This window comes from Anabrus simplex, chromosome 1 (genome assembly GCF_040414725.1).
Source record: "Anabrus simplex isolate iqAnaSimp1 chromosome 1, ASM4041472v1, whole genome shotgun sequence".
Lineage (NCBI taxonomy): Eukaryota > Metazoa > Arthropoda > Insecta > Orthoptera > Tettigoniidae > Anabrus > Anabrus simplex.
The window spans coordinates 284,332,006-284,354,549 of NC_090265.1; the positions used below are offsets into that span (position 1 = coordinate 284,332,006).

General features: G+C 38.1%; 1 protein-coding gene across 1 annotated transcript in view; it reads right to left on the reverse strand.

The window, feature by feature from the left end:
• The window catches only part of Slik (Sterile20-like kinase), a 733,683-nt gene that overhangs the window by 614,925 nt on the left and 96,214 nt on the right, over window positions 1-22,544 (reverse strand). The window lies entirely within an intron of this gene.

The following is a 22,544-nucleotide window of genomic DNA, read 5'->3' on the forward strand; positions in this document are numbered from 1 at the left end:
AACTAGTGGCATTCTTGTTCCCCACCCATTACATTGACAGCTGAAAGAATGTGTGGGTGGTGCAATAAACTAACAAAAATGACATGTATGTAAGTATTTATAATTATTGTGGAATTGAATTATGTAAACAATCAAATTTTGGTATACTTGTTACTGGAATAGTGTAAGGATTTGAATTGGTATGAAAGTTGCTATCTTCGCCAGTTTTTCACCAATTTTTTTTTTGTTTTTTTTTTTTTGCATACAAACATACAGTACATACATATATCTTCATTATAGAGTGTTATGCCTTTCAGCATTCAGTCTGCAAGCCTCTGTGAATTTACTAAACACTGCCACAATCCTTCAATCGTAACTAGTTCCGTAGCCTCGTTTAGTTCTATACCTCATCTTTGAATCGTTAGAATATAAGCTAACCATCATTGTCTTGGTCTCCCTCCACTTCTCTTACCTTCCAGAACAGAGTCAATTACTCTCCTAGGTAAAACCTATCTTCCTCCAATCGCCACATGACTGCACCACCAATGCCGGTTTATGCGTACAGCTTCACACATCAAGTTCATTTATAACTTAGCCTTTAGCTCCTCATTCTGAGCACCCTCCTACCATTGTTCCCCCCTGTTCGTACCAGCAATCATAGGGATCAGATACCGAGAATAAAGAATTATCTACAATCTGTATAAAAATCAGTCTGCAGAGATAAGAATAGAGGGCTTTGAAAAAGAAGCAGCAATCCAGAAAGGAGTGAGGCAAGGCTGCAGTTAGTCCCCTCTCCTTTTCAATGTTTACATAGAACAGGCAGTAAAGGAAATCAAAGAGGAATAAGGAAAGGGAATCACAATCTAAGGAGAGGAAATCAAAACCTTGAGATTTGCCGATGATATTGTTATTTTATCTGAGACTGCAGAAGATCTTGAGAAGCTGCTGAATGGTATGGACGAAGTCTTGGGTAAGGAGTACAAGATGAAAATAAATAAGTCCAAAACAAAAGTAATGGAGTGCAGTCGAACGAAGGCAGGTGATGCAGGAAATATTAGATTAGGAAATGAAATGAAGTCTTAAAGGAAGTAGATGAATATTGTTACTTGGGTAGTAAAATAAGTAACGATGGCAGAAGTAAGGAGGACATAAAATGCAGACTAGCACAAGCAGGCAAGAGCTTTCTTAAGAAAAGAAATTTGTTCACTTCAAACATTGATATAGGAATTAGAAAGATGTTTTTGAAGATTTTCATGTGGAGTGTGGCATTGTATGGAAGTGAAACATGGACAATAACTAGCTCAGAAATACTGAATCGAATTGGTGAGAGGAGATCGATTTGGCTAAATTTGACGAGAAGAAGAGATAAAATGATAGGACACATCTTAAGACACCCAGGACTTCTTCAGTTGGTTTTTGAAGGAAGTGTAGATGGTAAGAACGGTAGGGATAGACCAAGGTATGAATATGACAAGCAGATTAGAACAGATGTACGATGCAATAGTTACGTAGAAATGAAAAGGTTAGTACAGGATAGGGTGGCGTGGAGGGCTGCATCAAACCAGTCTATGGAGTGATGACTCAAACAACAACAATTACTGTGTTTGTTGGTAAGAGTACCCTTTTAAATTCCGTGAATGTGACGGGAATCATGTTATAGATGTGTTGTTATTATTACTGCTTGTTAATTTTTGAAGTCAGTGCTGGTTTCAAGTTGTTTTTAAAACAACTGTTTTGTTATGTTGTTGTTTCAATTACCCAAAATATATCTTACAATCTAACTGCTGAACCTGAGATTCTCTTTTATTTCATCCCAGTTGTTCCTCTTATTTTGTACCAACAACAGCCTCTGCTTTACCAGCTGCTTCCAACAAAAACTTGTGCTAAGTTGACAGATGAATTGCCTACAATGATTGCCAACAAGCCGTCTATTGACCATTTTCTCTATCTTTTAATAATCTCCCTCGTCTTTATTATTATTATTATTATTATTATTATTATTATTGCTGCTGCTGATGCAACTGTTCTGTCACCACTATCACACACATTATAACTGGTACCATTACAACTGGTAGCGGAGTATTTTTATCTTGCACTTTTTTTTTCTTTTTCAATTTGAGTCTTATTATTAGATATTTGTGAATATTTCTCTACATGGCGTTTATATTGTCTCATCATTGAATTCAATTCTCACACTAGATTTTTAGTTGTTCACTGCTATTGCTTCTCAATTTAACTACTGATTTTGCCTTCTTGTTTACTTGATTTGATATTTACTATGGTTTGTTTTTCTGACATTTTTCCCATGCAGGATGATAGCGACCAATATTTTCAACCTCTTCCTCATGATAATTCATTACCAAACCCACGTTGTGCTGATTTAAAAAATTTCATTTAAAATCAAGTGTACATTCATCAACTCCTCCAATCTATCACTATACGCTGACCATTCTCAGATGCCTAAAATACGATCAGTTCTCATCCTTTGCAACCAAACCTACATCCTTTTACCTCTTCACCTATTCTGGAAAGCAGTTCTGTAGATAATACACTTAATACTCAAATAATTAAGCTATCACTATTGCAGGTTCCCCAGTTGCTCAATACTGTTCCTCGTAGCCTAACCGCATGGTTATTTTTGTCCAACAGCTTTTAAAAACAAGTTTGGCTTCATTTCCTCAATTAATTGGTTTACTATCTTCAGAAGAGCCTCCGTGGCTCAGACAGCAGCACGTCGGCCTCTCACCGCTGGATACTGTGGTCAAATCCCAGTCACTCCATGTGAGATTTGTGCTGGACAAAGCGGAGGCGGGACAGGTTTTTCTCCGGGTACTCCGGTTTTCCCTGTCATCTTTCATCCCAGCGACACTCTCCATTCTCATTTCATAGTATCTATCAGACATTAGAAATTCACTTTCGGAGTGGCGACCCCATCGTACAAACAGCCTTTATATGATGCATTCATTACATCCCTGACCCGGTCAAGACTGGAAAACCGGTTGTAGGTTTTCATTTTCACTATCTTCAGAAAAAAACAGGTTACTTAACTAATGCTTGGCTCAAAAATATTTTATTCAATGGACTCAATTTTGTACTTTTAAATCTAAGAATTTCATTTCTTGTCCGCACTGAATTGAGAACGTAAGATAGGAAACTTAAAAGGGTCCACCTTTTCAATACAAATAAATGTTATAAGTTTATTTAAGACATATATTTACACTTGGAACTAGTTTCGACGCTGTTTGGCGTCATCTTCAGCCAAAATGTGGGAAATAGGCACAGGCGTAAGCATGTAGACATTTACATTACACAAGATGTTAAATCAGTGTGTTTAAATAAGAGACATGAAATAGTGAATTACAATGTCAGTTTACAAAATGGTCTTGAAGGGTGAGTCAAAATTGTATAAACATGAGATAGGGTTAAAAAACATAATCACTTAAGAAACATATAAACCGCAACAAATCTAGCGGAAGTTCAAGATGATATTGGCATTGGAGATTCAAATTATTTCACACACACTTCCAATAAATGTTGCCTGCTGCGAGTGTAGTACAAAACATAGGTTAGATTTTAACAAACACAATCGTCTCAAAAATGCACATAACATTTTAAAAATATTTTTGGGTTGAGATGAAATTTGGCAGTTAGGGATTGAAATCACTTATTCACTAAGCGTCAATTCAAAACCAGCTGTGAAGGGTGAGACAAAATTGCACAAGCAAAATCTGAAGAAAACACATGCAACACACTCGAAACTGTAGGTTCGCGATGAATTTGGCAAATAAAGATCTGCGTTCACTCATTCATTGAATGTCACTGGTGCGAGTGTAGTTCAAATACATGTAAGGATTTAACAGAATCAAGCCTCTTAAAATTGCACATGACATCTGAACCCATGGTGCGAGATGAACTTGGCAGTAAAGGTTCGAATTTGTAGATATTCAGTAATGCCAATTCAAAACAATTCACGAAGGGTGAAACAAGAGCTATAACTCACAAGAGTTAGGACTCATTAAATACTAATTTCAAATACATACAACATATTCTAATTTTTCGTAAGTACAAGGTGAAATTGGCAGTTAAAGAATTAAAATTTGTAAACACTTCGTCGTCAGATGCCATATAGGTCAAGCGCAGCATAAGTATGAGAACAGGGCTCAAAATATCCAAACTTGTACGAATGCATATAACATATCTAAATCCCAGTGTGAGATGAACATGGTAGTTAAAGAATCACATTTGTTGAGGGTGTAGTAAACATATTCAGCTCGACAAGGATACAAAATTCGAATTATGTAAGACGTTCCTCCAAGAGCTTAGAAGTTGACTGTGCTAATATTTGTGGTCTATTTTTGCAACGTTACATGTAGGGTGGGGGCAGTTTCTATGAAGTTCACAGTTCATTGCGGGACCTAAGGCGGTAAAGCTATGGCGCGAGATGAAGAGGAACAGAGTACGGTGGATAGTTTAGGACAGGGGAACGGCCATTGTTGGATTAGGAGGGGAGAGGGAAGGAGGAGGTGCGGTAGGGGAGGAGAAGTGGAAGGAGGGGGACTATGGAGGGTGATGTGGTGCAAGTGTGTGGCGTGACAAAATATTATGCATAATGTGAAAGACAGATTTGTTTTTCGGAATATTAATATTTTTGAAAAATTCAATGAGAAAGTCGAACAGAATCTTTGGTTTCTCTGAGATATAATTTAAGTTTAGGTTTGGATTGAAACATTGATCTAAATGAATATACCAGTTTTCAGTGACGTCTAGTAAAGAACCTTTGTTTAGAATTTCTAATACCTCAAGATCTTGATCTATTTCAGTAAAGTTGTGCTTAAATTCTTTTATATGTAGGCCGACCACGGAAAAACGATTGTGCTTTATGGCATTGACATGTTCTGCATATTTGATTTTAAAACTGCGTCCTGTTTGACCTAGGTAAGAGCTATTGCAGTCTTGGCAAGAAAACCTATATACACCTGATTTTGAAAAAGGACTACTTTTATTTATTGATGAAGAGTTATGCAGGATCTCTGTGCTTCTATTGTTAGTACAAAAGGCTATTTTAACATTGTTTTTTTTAAAAACGTTAGCGACGTAAATTTCTTTATTAAAGGTAAATGTAGAAAACGTGGCAGTGCTAGTATTGTCTTTTATTAGGGTGGTTTTTGGGCGGTGTCTGAATTTATTGATTATTCTTTCAATAAAGGTTTCGCTATATCCATTAAATTTTGCTATAGAGCGAATGGTGTTCAGTTCTTTATTTAAGTTTTTTCTGGACATCAGAATCTTGAATGCTCGATCTACTAAGCTATTATATGTAGCCGCTTTATGTGTATGAGGACGTACTGAGTCATTTTTTATAGTAGTGGCCGTTTGTGTGGGCTTTCTATAAATACTATATGTAAATGAAGAGGGGTGCCTATTGATTGTTAGGTCTAGAAAGTTGCTGGAGTTGTTTATCTCTGTTTCTAAGGTAAATTTAATGTCATGATCAATGTTATTAAGGTTTTTGAGGGTGAATGGCGCGTCTATGGAGCGTTCATCTAGGATTATAAATGTGTCATCCACGTACCTAGCCCAGAATTGGATATTGGCAAATTTGATGTTATTGTGGATGGCGGTGTGCTCTAGGAAATCAAGGTAGATCTCTGCTAAAATTCCTGAGGCTGGTGAACCCATTGCCAAACCATCTTGTTTGTAAATAATCTTATCAAATGTGAAATAATTTTTGTTAATTAGTAATCTTAAGATAGTCATAAAGTCTTGAACTTCAAGTTTACTTAGTTGGTTGTTAGCTAGTAAGTTTTTTTCGATGATCGGGAATAATGAGTTGGTTGTTATACTGGGATACATGTTGACTATATCAAAGGAGTGCATTGAATGATATGGTTGAAGTTTGAAACTGTCTAGTTTGTTCACTAATTCTACAGTGTTCCTGATGGATTTATTTGATGAGAATTTATAATGTTTATTAAGAAATTGTTGGATAAATTGAGATAATTTATATAAGGGTCTTGGTCTGTAGTTTATTATGGGTCGAATAGGGACACCGGTTTTGTGGATTTTGGGTAGTGCTTTAGCTGTTGGCAGACCCGGGTTCATAGTGATTAACTTTTGTTTTTCTTGTTCAATGAGGAGAAAAGATGTGTTTTTTAGAATTCGTGACGCTTTTCAAAAAATTAAGGGTTAAGTTCTGTGTAATGCACTGTTTGATAAATGCTACATCCTTGCCTATTTTCCCAATTTTGATTTTAAAGCCCAAGTAATGATAGGCTACCGATTTTGCCTGGTTGGCTGCTTCATTTAAATCTAAGAATTTCATTTTTTGTCCTACTGAACTGAGAACGTAAGATAGGAAACTTAAAAGGTCCACCTTTTCAATACAAATAAATGTTATAAGTTTATTTACTACATATATTTACACTCGGAACTAGTTTCAACACTGTTTGGTGTCATCTTCAGCCAAAATGTGGGAAATAGGCATAGGCGTAAGCATGTAGACATTTACATATAGCATTTATCAAACAGTGCATTACACAGAACTTAACCCCTAATTTTTTGAAAAGCATCACAAAACAGCGTTTTGTTCCTCCCCATAAACATGACGTTCAGGTTAGGACAAACTAACTTTGGTTAGAAAATGAACTAAAATTTCTCTATAAGAAGTCGTTTTTAAATCATCGCTTATATGAAACTCACCTCGAGACAGCCTCATTACTCACAAGAGCTCAATGGAATCTTTTTCAAGATGAAGTCCAAATTAAGTTGTTCAATATTTTGACCAAAAAACAGACAACACTAGAGAGAAAACTTGAAGCACTTAAAAATAAAGCAAATCACAGTAATTCCGCTCCTAAACCTAACAGCAAGCCTAAACTCGTTAATGATACTTTACAACAATTCCACCCACCAGTAATTAATCTTTCCACCACCAACTTAGATGAGGACGATATTAGAATTCTTTCAAAAGGTCCAAAGCACAACTGGCCTTGCTTCAACTCAGCCCTTACAGCCTCCAAACCCGTAGTTGAATCAGAAGTTGCTATCAGCAAAATGCCATATGACTACAAGACGAACTCAGAATGGACGTAAAAAAACAATTAAACAAACGTTTTTTCTCAAAAAATCATACAGCGAACCCTATCACCAAAAACAACAAAGATCCCCTCACTGAAAGAAAACAAATTCTCAATCTTAAAAAGAAAGTCAAAGATAACCAACTCCTCATTACAAAGGCCAACAAAGCCAACACAACAGTCGTTATGAATAAAACATATAACATTCAAAAAACCAACAATTTCTTAGATAATGACTCCTTTTCGATAGTTAAGAAGGACCCAACACAATCAATTCAAAGGCAATTGAAACAAATTCTAAAAAAAACATCTTTCTCCTCACTGAACAAGAAAAACAAAATTTCTTAATAAACATTATAAATTCTCATCAAATAAATCCATCAGGAACACTGTAGAATTAGTGAACAAACTAGACAGATTCAAACTTCAACCATATCATTCAATGCACTCCTTTGATATAGTCAATATGTATCCCAGTATAACAACCAACTCATTATTCCCGGTCATCGAAAAACACTTACTAGCTAACAACCAACTAAGTAAACTTGAAGTTCAAGACTTTATGACTATCTTAAGATTACTAATTAACAAAAATTATTTCACATTTGATAAGATTATTTACAAACAAGATGGTTTGGCAATGGGTTCACCAGCCTCAGGAATTTTAGCAGAGATCTACCTTGATTTCCCAGAGCACACCGCCATCGACAATAACATCAAATTTGCCAATATCCAATTCTGGGCTAGGTACGTGGATGACACATTTATAATCCTAGATGAACGCTCCATAGACGCGCCATTCACCCTCAAAAACCTTAATAACATTGATCATGACATTAAATTTACCTTAGAATCAGAGATAAACAACTCCAGCAACTTTCTAGACCTAACAATCAATAGGCACCCCTCTTCATTTACATATAGTATTTATAGAAAGCCCACACAAACGGCCACTACTATGAAAAATGACTCAGTACGTCCTCATACACATAAAGCGGCTACATATAATAGCTTAGTAGATCGAGCATTCAAGATTCTGATGTCCAGAAAAAACTTAAATAAAGAACTGAACACCATTCGCTCTATAGCAAAATTTAATGGATATAGTGAAACCTTTATTGAAAGAATAATCAATAAATGCAGACACCGCCCAAAAACCACCCTAATAAAAGACAATACTAGCACTGCCACGTTTTCTACATTTACCTTTAATAAAGAAATTTACGTCACTACCGTTTTTTAAGAACACAATGTTAAAATAGCCTTTCGTACTAACAATAGAAGCACAGAGATCCTGCATTACTCTTCATCAATAAATAAAAGTAGTCCTTTTTCAAAATCAGGTGTATATAGGTTTTCTTGCCAAGACTGCAATAGCTCTTACCTAGGTCAAACAGGACGCAGTTTTAAAATCAGATATGCAGAACATGTCAATGCCATAAAGCACAATCGTTTATCCGTGGTCGGACTACATATAAAAGAATTTAAGCACAACTTTACTGAAATAGATCAAGATCTTGAGGTATTAGAAATTCTAAACAAAGGTTCTTTACTAGACGTCACTGAAAACTGGTATATTCATTTAGATCAATGTTTCAATCCAAACCTAAACTTAAATTATATCTCAGAGAAACCAAAGATCCTGTTCGACTTTCTCATTGAATTTTTCAAAAATATTAATAGTCCGAAAAACAGATCTGTCTTTCACATTATGCACAATACTTTTGTCACGCCACACACTTTCACCACATCACCCTCCATAGTCCCCCTCCTTCCACTCCTCCTTCCCTACCGCTCCTCCTCCTTCCCTCTCCCCTCCTAATCCAACAATGGCCGTTCCCCTGTCCTAAACTATCCACCGTACTCTGTTCCTCTTCATCTCGCGCCATAGCTTTACCGCCTTAGGTCCCGCAATGAACTGTGAACTTCATAGAAACTGCCCCCACCCTACACGTAACGTTGCAACAATAGACCACAAATATTAGCACAGTCAACTTCTAAGCTCTCGGAGGAACGTCTTACATAATTCGAATTTTGTATCCTTGCCGAGCTGAATATGTTTACTACACCCTCAACAAATGTAATTCTTTAACTACCATGTTCATCTCACACTGGGATTTAGATATGTTATATGCATTCGTACAAGTTTGGATATTTTGAGCCCTGTTCTCATACTTATGCTGCGCTTGACCTATATGGCATCTGATGAAGAAGTGTCTACAAATTTTAATTCTTTAACTGCCAATTTCACCTTGTACTTACGAAAAATTAGAATATGTTATATGTATTTGAAATTAGTATTTAATGAGTCCTAACTCGTGTGAGTTATAGCTTTTGTTTCACCCTTCCTGAACTGTTTTGAAGTGGCATTACTGAATATCTACAAATTCGAACCTTTACTGCCAAGTTCATCTCGCACCATGGGTTCAGATGTCATGTGCAATTTTAAGAGGCTTGATTCTGTTAAATCCTTACTCGTATTTGAACTACACTCGCACCAGTGACATTCAATGAATGAGTGAATGCAGACCTTTATGTGCCAAATTCATCGCTAACCTACAGTTTCGAGTGTGTTGCATGTGTTTTCAGATTTTGCATTTATCGAGTCCAAACTCACGCTTGTGCAATTTTGCCTCACCCTTCACAGCTGGTTTTGAATTGACGCTTAGTGAATAAGTGATTTCAATCCCTAACTGCCAAATTTCATCTCAACCCAAAAATATTTTAAAAATGTTATGTGCATTTTTGAGACGATTGTGTCCGTTAAAATCTAACCTATGTTTTGTACTACACTCGCAGCAGGCAACATTCAATGGAAGAGTGTCTGAAATAATTTGAATCTCCAATGCCAATATCATCTCGAACTTCCGCGTGGTTTTGTTGCGGTTTATATGTTTTTTAAGTTATTATGTTTTTTAACCCTATCTCATGTTTATACAATTTTGACTCACCCTTCAAGACCATTTTGTAAACTGACATTGTAATTCACTATTTCATGTCTCTTATTTAATCACACTAATTTAACATCTTGTATAATGTAACTGTCTACATGCTTACGCCTATGCCTATTTCCCACATTTTGGCTGAAGACGACGCCAAACAGCGTCGAAACTAGTTCCAAGTGTAAATATATGTCTTAAATAAACTTATAACATTTATTTGTATTGAAAAGGTGGATCCTTTTAAGTTTCCTATCTTACGTTCAATTTTGTACTTCTATCCATAACTATTTTCTACCGTATGAGATACGTCACAAGCTTAGTTTAGAGTTTGTTCGACGACACGAACATCCCAATGAACCTGCTCATGATTACCTGGACTCAATTACTACATTTAGTGATATCTTGAATATTGCCCATAATTCTCAGGTAGCGGGCGAGTTGGCCGTGCAGTTAGAGGCATGCGGCTGTGAGCTTGCATATGGGAGAGAGTGGGTTTGAATCTCACTGTCAGCAGCCCTGAAGATGGTTTTCTGTTGTTTCCCATTTTCACACCAGGCTGTACCTTAATTAAGGCCACGGCCGCTTCCTTCCATCTCCTAGGGCTTTCCTATCCCATTGTCACCATAAAATATGTGTCGGTGCGACGTAAAGCCAGCAATTAATTAATGTAAATGCCCCACATACTTCAATAATGCATATTTATATTAGGCCAATGACCTACCTGTTAGGCCCCTTTAACCCTTTTGTGGCCAAATTATGTACAAAATGAATTTTTGGGAACTAAACAAATTTTTTGTAGTGATGGAATGTCAAAGAATGAGAGGCTATTTTTAAAAAATATTCAAACACTGGAACTGTGAAAAAAAAAAAATATGTGGGAACTATATATCCCAATGGCTGTCAGTATGCCTACGTGACACAAATGTTGGAACTATACTTCCCAACAACCAAATGCTGGCTCACACAAATCAGGACATAGAATGTGAATAAGTGCATTCATCTTATACCACACAGAAGTATAACTAATTTACACTGAATAGAGCTATAACCACAATTTCAGGTAGAATAAGGGGTGTACAAAGTGAAAGCCAAACAAATAAAAGATCCACAATTATATATTGGAAAGGTAATCTGAACACATTTGTCATGGAACACACTACTAATACATTGCTTTTTATATTTCATGGAATTTCTGGAACTCAGTAACATAGTAAAATGAAATAAAATAAAATAACACAATAATTCTGGAGATGAGTAATCATGGCAATATGAGGAACTTATGTTCCTGTGTTTCACCTTTACATAAATCCTATTTATTTACCCATACTGAGACAAAAATATGCTCAATCTATGTCTGAAGCACAGCAGAATAATTTATGATAACGTAAATAGCTTAGAATTACTAATATCCATCTTTCTGGTGCAGGAAATCACTTCACTTCCCAAAAATGCGCGCTCCTGGCAGTCATTACACTACACACATGTAAACAAACACGTCCACCAACCTAGAAACTGCAAATATACCCGAGCAGAAATTTTTCCTAGATTTTCTGATGTCCAAACCAGGTAGCAGCACAAATCAAATGTGGAAATCAGGTCACCCAATAGTGGAAAAACGTTAGTGGGAATTATATCTCCCACTGGCCACGAAAGGGTTAAACAACAAACAAACAACAACAATCTTTTTAATATAGCCCAGGCTCATACCATACATTATTATGGTGATGCCTCAAACTCCGCCCTACTACCTCCACCTACTCAGCAACAAGCAATATTTTTTTCCAGAACTACGCCAATTCCATCGATTACTAACAGTTACAGATCTCCCATCGTATGTTTCCGTTGTAAAGGAACTGGGCACATTACTAAACATTGTGTCACTCCAAATAAGGGAAATGCATATCACCCTCATCATTTGGCAGTAGATGGAACACAGCAGGTAACCCTGCCTTCCAGTTTTCAGCTCAATAACAACAACAACAACAACAACAACAACAACAACAACAATAATAATAATAATAATAATAATAATAATAATAAAGATGAGACTTCTCCCAGTCAGGAAAAGACGAAAGGGGAAAAGAGTACCAAGATACGATGTGGGAAGATTAAAACTTAGTGAGGAAATAAAGCATCAATACCAAAAAGAGCTGGAAAACATTAATTCAGTAAACTGGGATGACATTCGAGACAATATTAAACATGCTGCAAGTAAAACCATTCTCTTGGCGAAACGAAAGAAACGTGAATGGTGGAATGAAACATGTGAAGATGCACTCTTGCGCAGAATGGAGGCATGGAAGAAATGGAGTTCCACCAGAAGGAACTGTGACTTGATTGCCTTCAGAGATCAAAGAAAATTGACAGCACAAACTTTCAGGCAAGCAAAAAGACAATATGAAACAGATCAGCTGAAGAAGACCTCAGAAGATTTCCAGAAAAATAACACCAGAAATTTCTATCAGACCTTTAAGTCACGGTTAAAAAGATATCAATCACCTGGTCTATGTTTTGAGGATGAAGAGGGTAAACTAGGAATGAACAATAAGGAAAACTGTGAAATTCTCGCCAGATATTTCAAAAGATTACTGAATTGCGACGGTCCACAAGAAAGACTGGCAATTAAACGACCGCAGATAACAATGCCAGATTCAAAGCCACCTGACGAACTTGAGGTATCCAAAATCATCCAGGAGCTAAAAAATAACAAGGCAGCAGGTGAAGACGGTATTGTGGCAGAACTGCTCAAAATGGGAAATGCAGAATTAATCTCATCATTGACCCATTTATTTAAAATTATTTGGGAAACGGAAAGAATTCCAGAAGACTGGCTAACTGCTTTAATACATCCATTACACAAAAAAAGGGAACAAGAAGGATGTCAATAATTATAGAGGAATTTCGCTGCTTTCGGTCCCATATAAAATGCTGTCTAAAGCCCTTCAAACCAGGGTTGAAGAAAGACTCGATGAAGAACTGGGCGAGTACCAAGCTGGATTCTGGAAAGGCAGATCATGCGCTGAGCAGATTTTTAATCTCAAGAACATCATAAAGTACAAGATGCTGGCACGAAGCAAATATGTTGTAGTCTATGTGGATTTTAAGAAGGCCTACAATTTGGTAGATAGAGAGACGTTATTCGGAATACTGGAAGAATTTGGTGTGGACAGTAAAACAAGAAATATCATCAGACACTTGCCAACGCCAAGTCAAAGGTCAAGTTCATGGGTGAAATATCAGAGTCCTTTGAAGTCAAGACTGGTGTGAGACAAGGGGATGGACTCTCACCAATTCTCTTTAACTGTGTCTTGGAAAAGGTGATAAGGAAGTGGAAAGAAGGAATCCCAGACAAAGAAGCATTCCGTATTGGAAGAGGGGCAGGTGCTATACAGATAGACTGCCTGGCATATGCTGATGCTATCGCAGTCTTTGCCAGTGACATAGAAATAGCAAAGAAAAGAGTGGAACAACTCCATAGCATAGCAGAAATGACTGGACTGCAAATATCATACAGTAAGACTGAATTGAGTCGTATGCGCGAACAAACGTCTATGTTACATTCCCTCAATATTGAGAAAAACGGCAATAAAGATAATTCTTGATCGCGGGACATGGCTACGCGAGAGAATGTAACATAGACTTTTATTCCGTAAATCAACATGTTATAAGTGCACGCGCTCACTCATTCGTACATAATGTATGCAAGCAGAGGAGAATAGTATTATTTTAAAGTTTTATTCTAATTATAATGATTTGGTGCGTACACCTTTCCATTCACTACGCTCACGTTTCCTTTTCCTGCATCTGTTTTTCGTCAACTTGTGTATACTGCTTGGGGACAACAGTATATTACGACCACTATTATCGTATGATTGCACGATTATGGTTTCGATGAGTAACTAAATACACTCAGTAATATAAGACTGAACAAACCAGAAGAATCTCCAGACTAGAATGTGTTTTTTACATTGCATTCAATTCGTGACATTGTCGAGCGCTCGCGCGGGAAACGATGTAACATAGACTTTTGTTCCATTATTTTTCAAGTGCATTTCTCTTCACAATTTCCGGAATACTATAGCCATCTGTTGAGATATGCTCAAACTACCTGCAAATACATATCCAGGACACATCATAGATGTTTGTTCCGTGAATATCTCAAATTCCACAAAAATGTAACATAGACGTTTGTTTGCGCATATGACTCAATTTATGACCAACATCAAAGAGGCTCTCCAAATGTTAAAGTTGAAAGAAGGGAAAGTCAAAAGAGTAAAGAGCTTCAAGTATCTTGGAGAAATAGTTCAAGAGAATGGATCAGAGAAGCTAGCTCTGATAGAACGAGCGAGAAAAATGGAAACAGCGTATCAGCTCACTAGAGACACCTACAACAAGAAAGCTTTGTCATATGGAGCCAAATTAAGACATCTGGACACAGTCATCAGACCCGAATGCTTATACGCAGCAGAAACATTGGGCATGATTGGAAAGGGAGATCTAGAGAACATCAGAAAGAAAGAGAGGAAAATGCTCCAGAAGATCTTGGGCCCGAAAATGAAAGGTGGGGAGAGGAGACTTAGACCCAACAAAGAACTATACCAGAAGAGAGAGGAAGTCGTCGTATTGATGAAAAAGCAAAGGCTTCAATTTTATGGACATCTACAGAGAATGGACACCAACCGACTGACAAAAAGGATTTTCAGCTTCTTCAGCCTAAGGAAGACGGAACCAAAATGTTTTGGGAAGTAAGGACCGACCTGGCCAGGACAGGAGTAGAAAAAGAGGATGTACTGGACAGAAACAAATTTAGACAAAAATTGAAGGAGTTCAAAGGTTTCTAGGAGACTGGGGAAGAACTTGTGAAGAAGAAGAAGAAGAGAACCTACACAGAAGAACAGAAGAAAGAAGTCAGTGCAAGGATGAAGAAGTACTGGCAGAATGTGAAGTCAGGACTGGTAAAAAATAACGTAAAGACTGTAAAACGTGGTCCATAGATGCCGGAACGATAATTTTAAATAATAATAATAATAATAATAATAATAATAATAATAATAATAATAATAACAACACCAACACCAAATATAAGAATTCTGATCAACCTGTACGTTTTTCTACTAATTTAGCTTCTGAAAATTAGTAGGTTTAGATATCCTAGACATCAATCTCCTTTTTTTTATCCACTAATGAAAGCCTGTCATATAATAATGTCTCTTAATAACATCCCATCTCTTGCTCTATTAGATTTAGGAGCTGCTACTTCCAATAATTACCGGGCGAGTTGGCCGTGCGCATAGAGGCGCGCGGCTGTGAGCTTGCATCCGGGAGATAGTAGGTTCGAATCCCACTATCGCAGCTGCTTCCTTCCAACTCCTAGGCCTTTCCTATCCCATCGTCGCCATAAGACCTATCTGTGTCGGCGCGACGTAAAGCCCCTAGCAAAAAAAAAAAAAAAACCTTCCAATAATTAGCCTATCTTTTTTCCAATCACTTCAAAATAGTTTTTCCCAATCTTCAAATTTGTCCATCTAACATAAGATGCACTTCTGTTTCTAATAATTCTCTTCAGGTCCTTGGTCAACTTACACCCATAGTTAAGATTCAATATTTCTCTTGGCAATATTCTTTTCATGAGGTTGAATATTTGTCATGTCCAGTAATTCTTGGTTATGTACAGGATACAGTAGGTGTAAAAGAGGGATGGAAAGGAAAGGGGGGGGGGGGGGGAATTGTTTTAATGGGAAAGAGATTGCAGGCTAAGGGCTCTACTCATGATCAGAATTCAGGACAGGTGTCTGTGGGAAATCGGTACGAGTCACTACATGTAGAACAACAGAGGGAAGATGAGGAACAGTGAACTGTTGCTGAGATGTGTGGAAATAGGAAGAAGGGAAATGTGGAGTAGTGGATAGGAAATGAAAGGTGGAACAGGGTCATGGGAGGGAGAAAAGGGAGGAGGATGTAGCTTCTGCAGTTGTCAGGAAAGACAGGGCTGACCAGGAGGGGAGGGGATCAAATGATGTGGATAGGGTTGAGGTTTTGGTCATGGGGGATTCTATTGTTAGACATGTGGGAAAGTGTGTGGAGGAAAGGGAACCAGGGTAGAGTGTTATCCAGGAATTAGGTTGAGGCAGATGTTGAGCAAAGTAGAAGAGTAGGACGACAGAAAGGAGAAGGCGGTAGTGTTTCACGCTAGTACTAACAATGTAAGACAAGCAGGTATAAGTACCAACATAGTTGGGGATATGTGGGATCTGGTAAATGCAGCACGGGTGAAGTTTAAGGAAGCGGAAATTGTTATCAGTGGAATACTGTGTAGGAGGGATACTGACTGGAAGGTGATTGGGTATTTAAATGAGACTACAAACATCATCACAATTGCTGGAAATAATCAGGGACCAAGAAGAGCCTCTTCCCAACAACTTGAATAGCGATTCTGCATACATAGGCCTAACCGCATCAAGTAGCAACACTACTGAACCATGCAATGTACTGGCGACGTTTGAAGAAGAACCAAGTACAGAGATTCTTATCCCTACCAGTGAAGAAACGGTCCTGAATACAATACATGACCTTCCACCATCAAATAGCAGCAGCAAGATATCGTGGGCATCAAGAAACTGGCCTTCTTTCAAGAAGAGATCTTTGCAAGCAAGAATTAGACATGTTGCAATTAAGGCATAACGAAGAACTAGCCTTAAAACACATGAAAAAAAAAAAACGAAAAAATTAAGCAAGAAAATTGAAAACTGAGAAGTGCAGTCTAGAGGCAAAACTTTCCTTTTATTTGAAGAAACAATAGACTAAATTTGATAATAATAATAATAATAATAATAATAATAATAATAATAATAATAATAATAATAATAATCTACAAATTTATTAACCTGTAAACTTAAGTAACATTAACCAATGACCTATTAGTAACAAACATACAGTCACATTACATATTGCCTATTGTGTGCTATAGAAAACAATGAAGTGTATGCTTGTTTATATAATATTAGTGATACAGAACTCGTGTGTTTTAAATTTATTCCACTTTTAAAGCTTTTAACGGAAATGGTTTTCAACGACTCTGTTCCAATTAACAACCGGAGGACCATCTTGATCAGCTAAGCCAGGTAGGCCTACATTAATTTCCTCAAAGACTAAATAATTCCTGTTAAGTCATCTTTTTTCTTCTAGGTAGTGATGGAGTACTTCATCTTCCGGGGGTTCATCTTCTTTTGTTTGCATAGCAATATTAAGTAGCACAGCAGTAGCCACTATGACAAAGATGTTGTTACTGTTGTTTTTAAACCCCTTGATAAGGCCGGAAATCTCCTTTTCCATACTCCATATTGTCGTTCAACAGTGTTTCTTGTCTTAACACTAGAGCACAAATCCTCGTAATTTTTACGACGCATACTTGGCAACACGGCTCTATCTGCTAGGCTTTTCACACCACGTTGCTGTCCTACTCAGTACCTTCCTACAATACTGCAAGCTTCATTAGTGTGCGTGCATTGTTAGAGTGAGTCTGTTGATTTCAAATTAAACACTGTTGCGTTGTAAAATTTACGACGATTTGTGACTACGTATGCTAAACTTAGCAAGGTAAGTTCTGTAACAAAGCTACATTACAGCACTATTCTGAATTAAGTAAGTATTTAGAACCACAGAACTTGTCATACACATACTGGTAAGTAACACGTGCCGTTATTGTTATTGCAGATGAGTATTATACGAGATGACCCGAATTTCGGAGAAAAGGTTGTGTCATTGATTTTTGTAAAACAGGAAGAGTGTGGTTTGTGTAACGATTCTAGTTCTGATGAAGAGGTTGATAATGTACAGACTGACGACATATCGCTGACAGATACAGATGAAGAAGATATACCCGCACGGAATACAGAAATAATCCCAAGCAGTCATGATGACTCCCCTATCACTGTACAACGCGGCCGTAAGCGCAGAAGACTTGAATCTGAGAAGTCCACGAGTTCAACATCGGAAAATGAAGACAACCGAGATGTTTACTCCCCACCGAGAAATGTAAATGTAAATATCGCGAATGCCCCTAGGAAGATTCTTAAAGGAAGGAATAATCATCGCTGGTCTGAAAAACCTGCCAGTCGTTCACGAAGTCGCACTCCAAGCAGAAACATAATACACTTTGTTCAGACCCCTATTGGAAACACTAAGGAAGCAACGACTCCTCAGGATTAATTTTCTTTGTTCTTCACAGATGGTATGATAAACATAACAGTAGTCCGTACAAATGAAGAAATAATTTGAAAGAGATTGAGGTACAAGTCACCAACACACACACAAAACCATACTTACATGGAAGTAAAGGCACTCCTTGGAATCTTTGTACTAACTGCAGCTTTGAAAAATAATCACCTGTCAGTCTGAGAAATGTTCAATACAGATTTGTGTGGTACTAGGTACAAAGTCACCATGAGTTCGGAGAGGTTTAATTCCTGGTACTGTGCTTGCAATTTGACGACAAGGAAACTCATCAGGTAAGGAGGGAAAGTGATTATTTTGCACCAATACGTGAAATTTGGGAACAGTTTGTTCACAATTGCAGAACGTGTTATAAAGCAGGCCCATTTGTAACAGTAGATGAGCAACTGTTGGGTTTTCGTGGAAGATGCCCTTTCCGCATGTATATCCCGAGTAAGCCCAACAAATACGGCATCAAAATAGTAATGGCCTGTGACACAAAGACCAAGTACGTGATAGATGCTATGCCTCATCTAGGCAAATGTACAAAGACAGATGGAATGCCTCTCGGGGAATTCTATGTCAAGGAACTGACCAAGACTCTACGAGGATCAAATAGAAATGTCACAGTAGATAACTGGTTTACCTCAGAAAAGCTAACAGATGAACTTTTAAAGGACAAACTGATGTTAATTGGTACTATTCGCACCAATAAACCTGATATACGACCAGAACTACTGTCGACAAGAAACAGAAATGTTGGCACATCTATGTTTTGCTTTGACAGTGAAAAAACTCTAGTTTCATTCGAAGCAAAGCCAAATAAGGTAGTTGTTTTATTGTCCACTGCTCATGACCAACCTACTATCAGTGACACTTGTCATAAACCACACATTGTAGAGGATTACAATGCAACTAAGTATGGAGTGGATGCTCACAATCAAATGTGCAATTGCTATTGTTGTAGCCCCGAAAACCAGGCGGTGGCCACTGTGTGTATTTTATGTAATGCTGAATAGCACATGTGTGAATTCATGGGTTATCTACTGTAACAATAATGAGTGTCAAGGTAGCCGCAAGTTGCTGACAAAAGACTTTCTCATACGTCTAAGTGAAGAACTCACCAAACCATGGATGGCAGAGAGACTGGAAATACCGAGCTTACAAATACATCTACGAGAAATTATACAGGGTGTTCTAAGTGATAGTTCATCTCCCCAACGTAAAGGACTGGTTATTACTGGCAAGAGAACTATTTGTCACATCTGTCCTGCTCAGAAAAGGTGAATGACAACAACATACTGCAGCGAATGTCACCGCGCGTATTACAAGGAACATAGAGCAAATCTTTGCACTAACTGCTGTAAATGGGACACCAGGGACTTAAAAAACTAGGAGTTAACACACTGTAAAATAACTTACATGTTAATACATGCTTCTTATATTACATTTTGTGTGCAATTACATTTTATCATCATGGAAATAAACAGTCGTAAATTTTACGAGGGTTTGTGTTTATGTTCCACCAAATTAGGGTTTGTGTTCTAGGGTTAATATGGGCTCTGTTGTAGTTTTCCTCGCCTTGATTTCATGGATTTAAGAATGGCGTATGAAGAAAATGTGCAAGTCGATATCCATTATTCCCTAGGAGATGTCTGTCTTGGATTCTTCCCATCTCAAATTTCATTCTTATTTCATAATTATCAAAAATAAACCTGTCATGAACCGATCCAGGCCGTCTAGCAACAATATTCCTTATTAGTAAATTAGCATCACAAATAGTCTGTACATTAATTGAGAAATAGGACTTTCTGTTGCAGAAAACTTCTGCATTATGGCCACCAGGAGACAGTATAGGTATGTGTGTACAGTCGATGGCAGCTATTACTCCAGGGAAGTTGCTTTTCATATAAAAATCGCGAATAACTGAACGAGCTTCATCACCTTCAGGAAAATTCACATACAGGGGTCTCAAGGAACCAATTGCTTCAGAAACTTTCCTAATATAGCAACAAATTGTTGATTTAGATACACTATTCACATCTGCTAGTACCAATTGAAAAGAACCAGTTGCATAAAAACGTAGAGTTAAAAGTAATAGTTGTATCGGTGTTAACGGACGGTTTCTATTAGTAGGATATTCCAGTCTATTTCAATTTGATGATGCTTGTAGTTTAAAGGAGCCTAACATAGGGGTCATCGGCACCAAATGGTACAAAATAAAATAGCAACAAAAATTCATAATCATCCACTGATCAAAATAAGACAATGTCATGAAGAATGAATGGATGGACATGAACCCAAAAAAAAAGACAATAAACAAACAAAAACCAGTGGATCCGACACAAAACAAGATCATAAATAACATTATTATTACTGACCAAGGGACCACTTATAAAGCATAATCCTGAATCGAGGATGCTTGATGTCTAAAGGGGTCCAAAATCCATGTCTAAGGCCCCACAGAATGAGACATGTCGCGAGTGAAGTAGAACCATGGTATTTGCCATGGTGAGGTACTAATCAAAAGTAGCAAAGACTCACGGTGTTCCACACAAGATGGTACCGCTCACAAGTATTGTATTTCGTACAGGTAACGCTGACCTATGGTGTTTCTCACACAATGGCGCCACTCATAGCCAACGCAAACCGATGAGGTTCCTCACCTAGGTGCACTAACCACACTATCCCATAGTGTTCCTCACATAGTGGGTACTAATCACAAGCAATGTAGACCCACGGTGTCGCACATATATTGGTACAACTCACAGGCAACGCCCAGACCCGCGGTGTTGCTCACATGGGTACGACGCACGGGTACTGGAAAACCCCAGGCCAGGCTCTTGGCTGCTACTAATCACAAACCTATTTCGTACCTAATATATAGGTACTACTCGCAAGTACAGGCAACCTATGGTGTTCCCCACATGATGGTACGAATCAAAAGTAGTTTCATGGTTCTAATTCAATCATCCCTTGGTCGCCCCTTTTAGTCGCCTCTCACAACAGGCAGGGGATACCGTGGGTGTATTATTCGTCTGCGTACCCCACCCACAGGGGGTAAAGAGAGAGAGAAAAGAAGAAGAAAGAAGGGATCCGTCACTTCGAAAGATGAAGTAACGGATGAAGAAAAGCAAGGGCCGCGAAAGGCATGAAAATGAAAGACTCCCTAGGCCTCAAATGCTCTAATACCGTCAGAACAAGAGTTGACCAAGGGAGGTCAGACAGGATAGATAAAAGTGAGGAGCCTGGCACAAGTAAGTGGAAGCAATGCCAAGACTCGGCTAAGGGCCCCGTGGTCGCCAATCCACACTCCCAAGTTGAGAGCCCCTTGGGTCTCTTTTAGTCACCTCTTACGACAGGTAGGGGATACCATGGGTGTATTCTTCATCTGCGTACCCCACCCACGGGGGTAGTGTGTTTGGTCCACGAGAGGTATTTTATTTCCCTCAAGTCCGCCGGCAAGCCGGATAGGATCCCCTATCCGCCACCTGGGACGTGCCACGTGGGAGTATCACCTCTCCCCCTGCTACTCCAGCATAGTAGGTTCGTGGTATTTCAATTTGCTCTAAAAGTTTCAGTACTACTCTCTTGGAAAGTCTGTACCTAGTTACAAAATTGAAGTCATCCACTGAGAGGAAATGATCATTATGGTCAGGAATTGCATGTTCAGGTCCCAGATTTTCCAATAATTCTATATACAGTAATTCAGCATCAAAGTTGTCTCCCACATTTAGGATCTAAATAATGTTCTGTGAAATGCTTTAACACTTCCTGTAAAATGCCGAAACGCTTAAAACACTTTGAAAGAGATCTGTAACTTCCAACTACTACTGAACACTGCAGTGTTTACAACACAGACACACCATTTTAAACGAATCGTCATGTTTGAAGGTTGATAATCGGTACGTCAAAATTGACGGTGCATTTGACGATCGTCAAAGTAAACAGACATTGAAGAAACGAAAAAATGGACAATAAACGAATCGTCAAAGTTAAACCGTCGTAAAATTCATAAACGAAGCTTGGTGAAACCGGCCATCAGCATCTTTAGGAGCGTGTCAAGGTAATGTCCTGTTCGTCGGCGATAAGCCCGTAATCCAAGGTCCTCTGACAGAAACCTTGACACTGAGCTTTTTGAAATGTTCATTTCATGGGCCTGCTTCCACACCGCATTTCTCCGAATACGAGCTGCTACTGCCTTTTTTTGCTGCTAGAGTCCTGACACTGCGTGGGCAACCCTCTCTCGGACGACCCTCTACAGTCCCAGTGATTCGCTCAATGGTCTGGTACACAAACATGTGACTGATTTTCAGCTTTTGCAGCATCCTGAAAT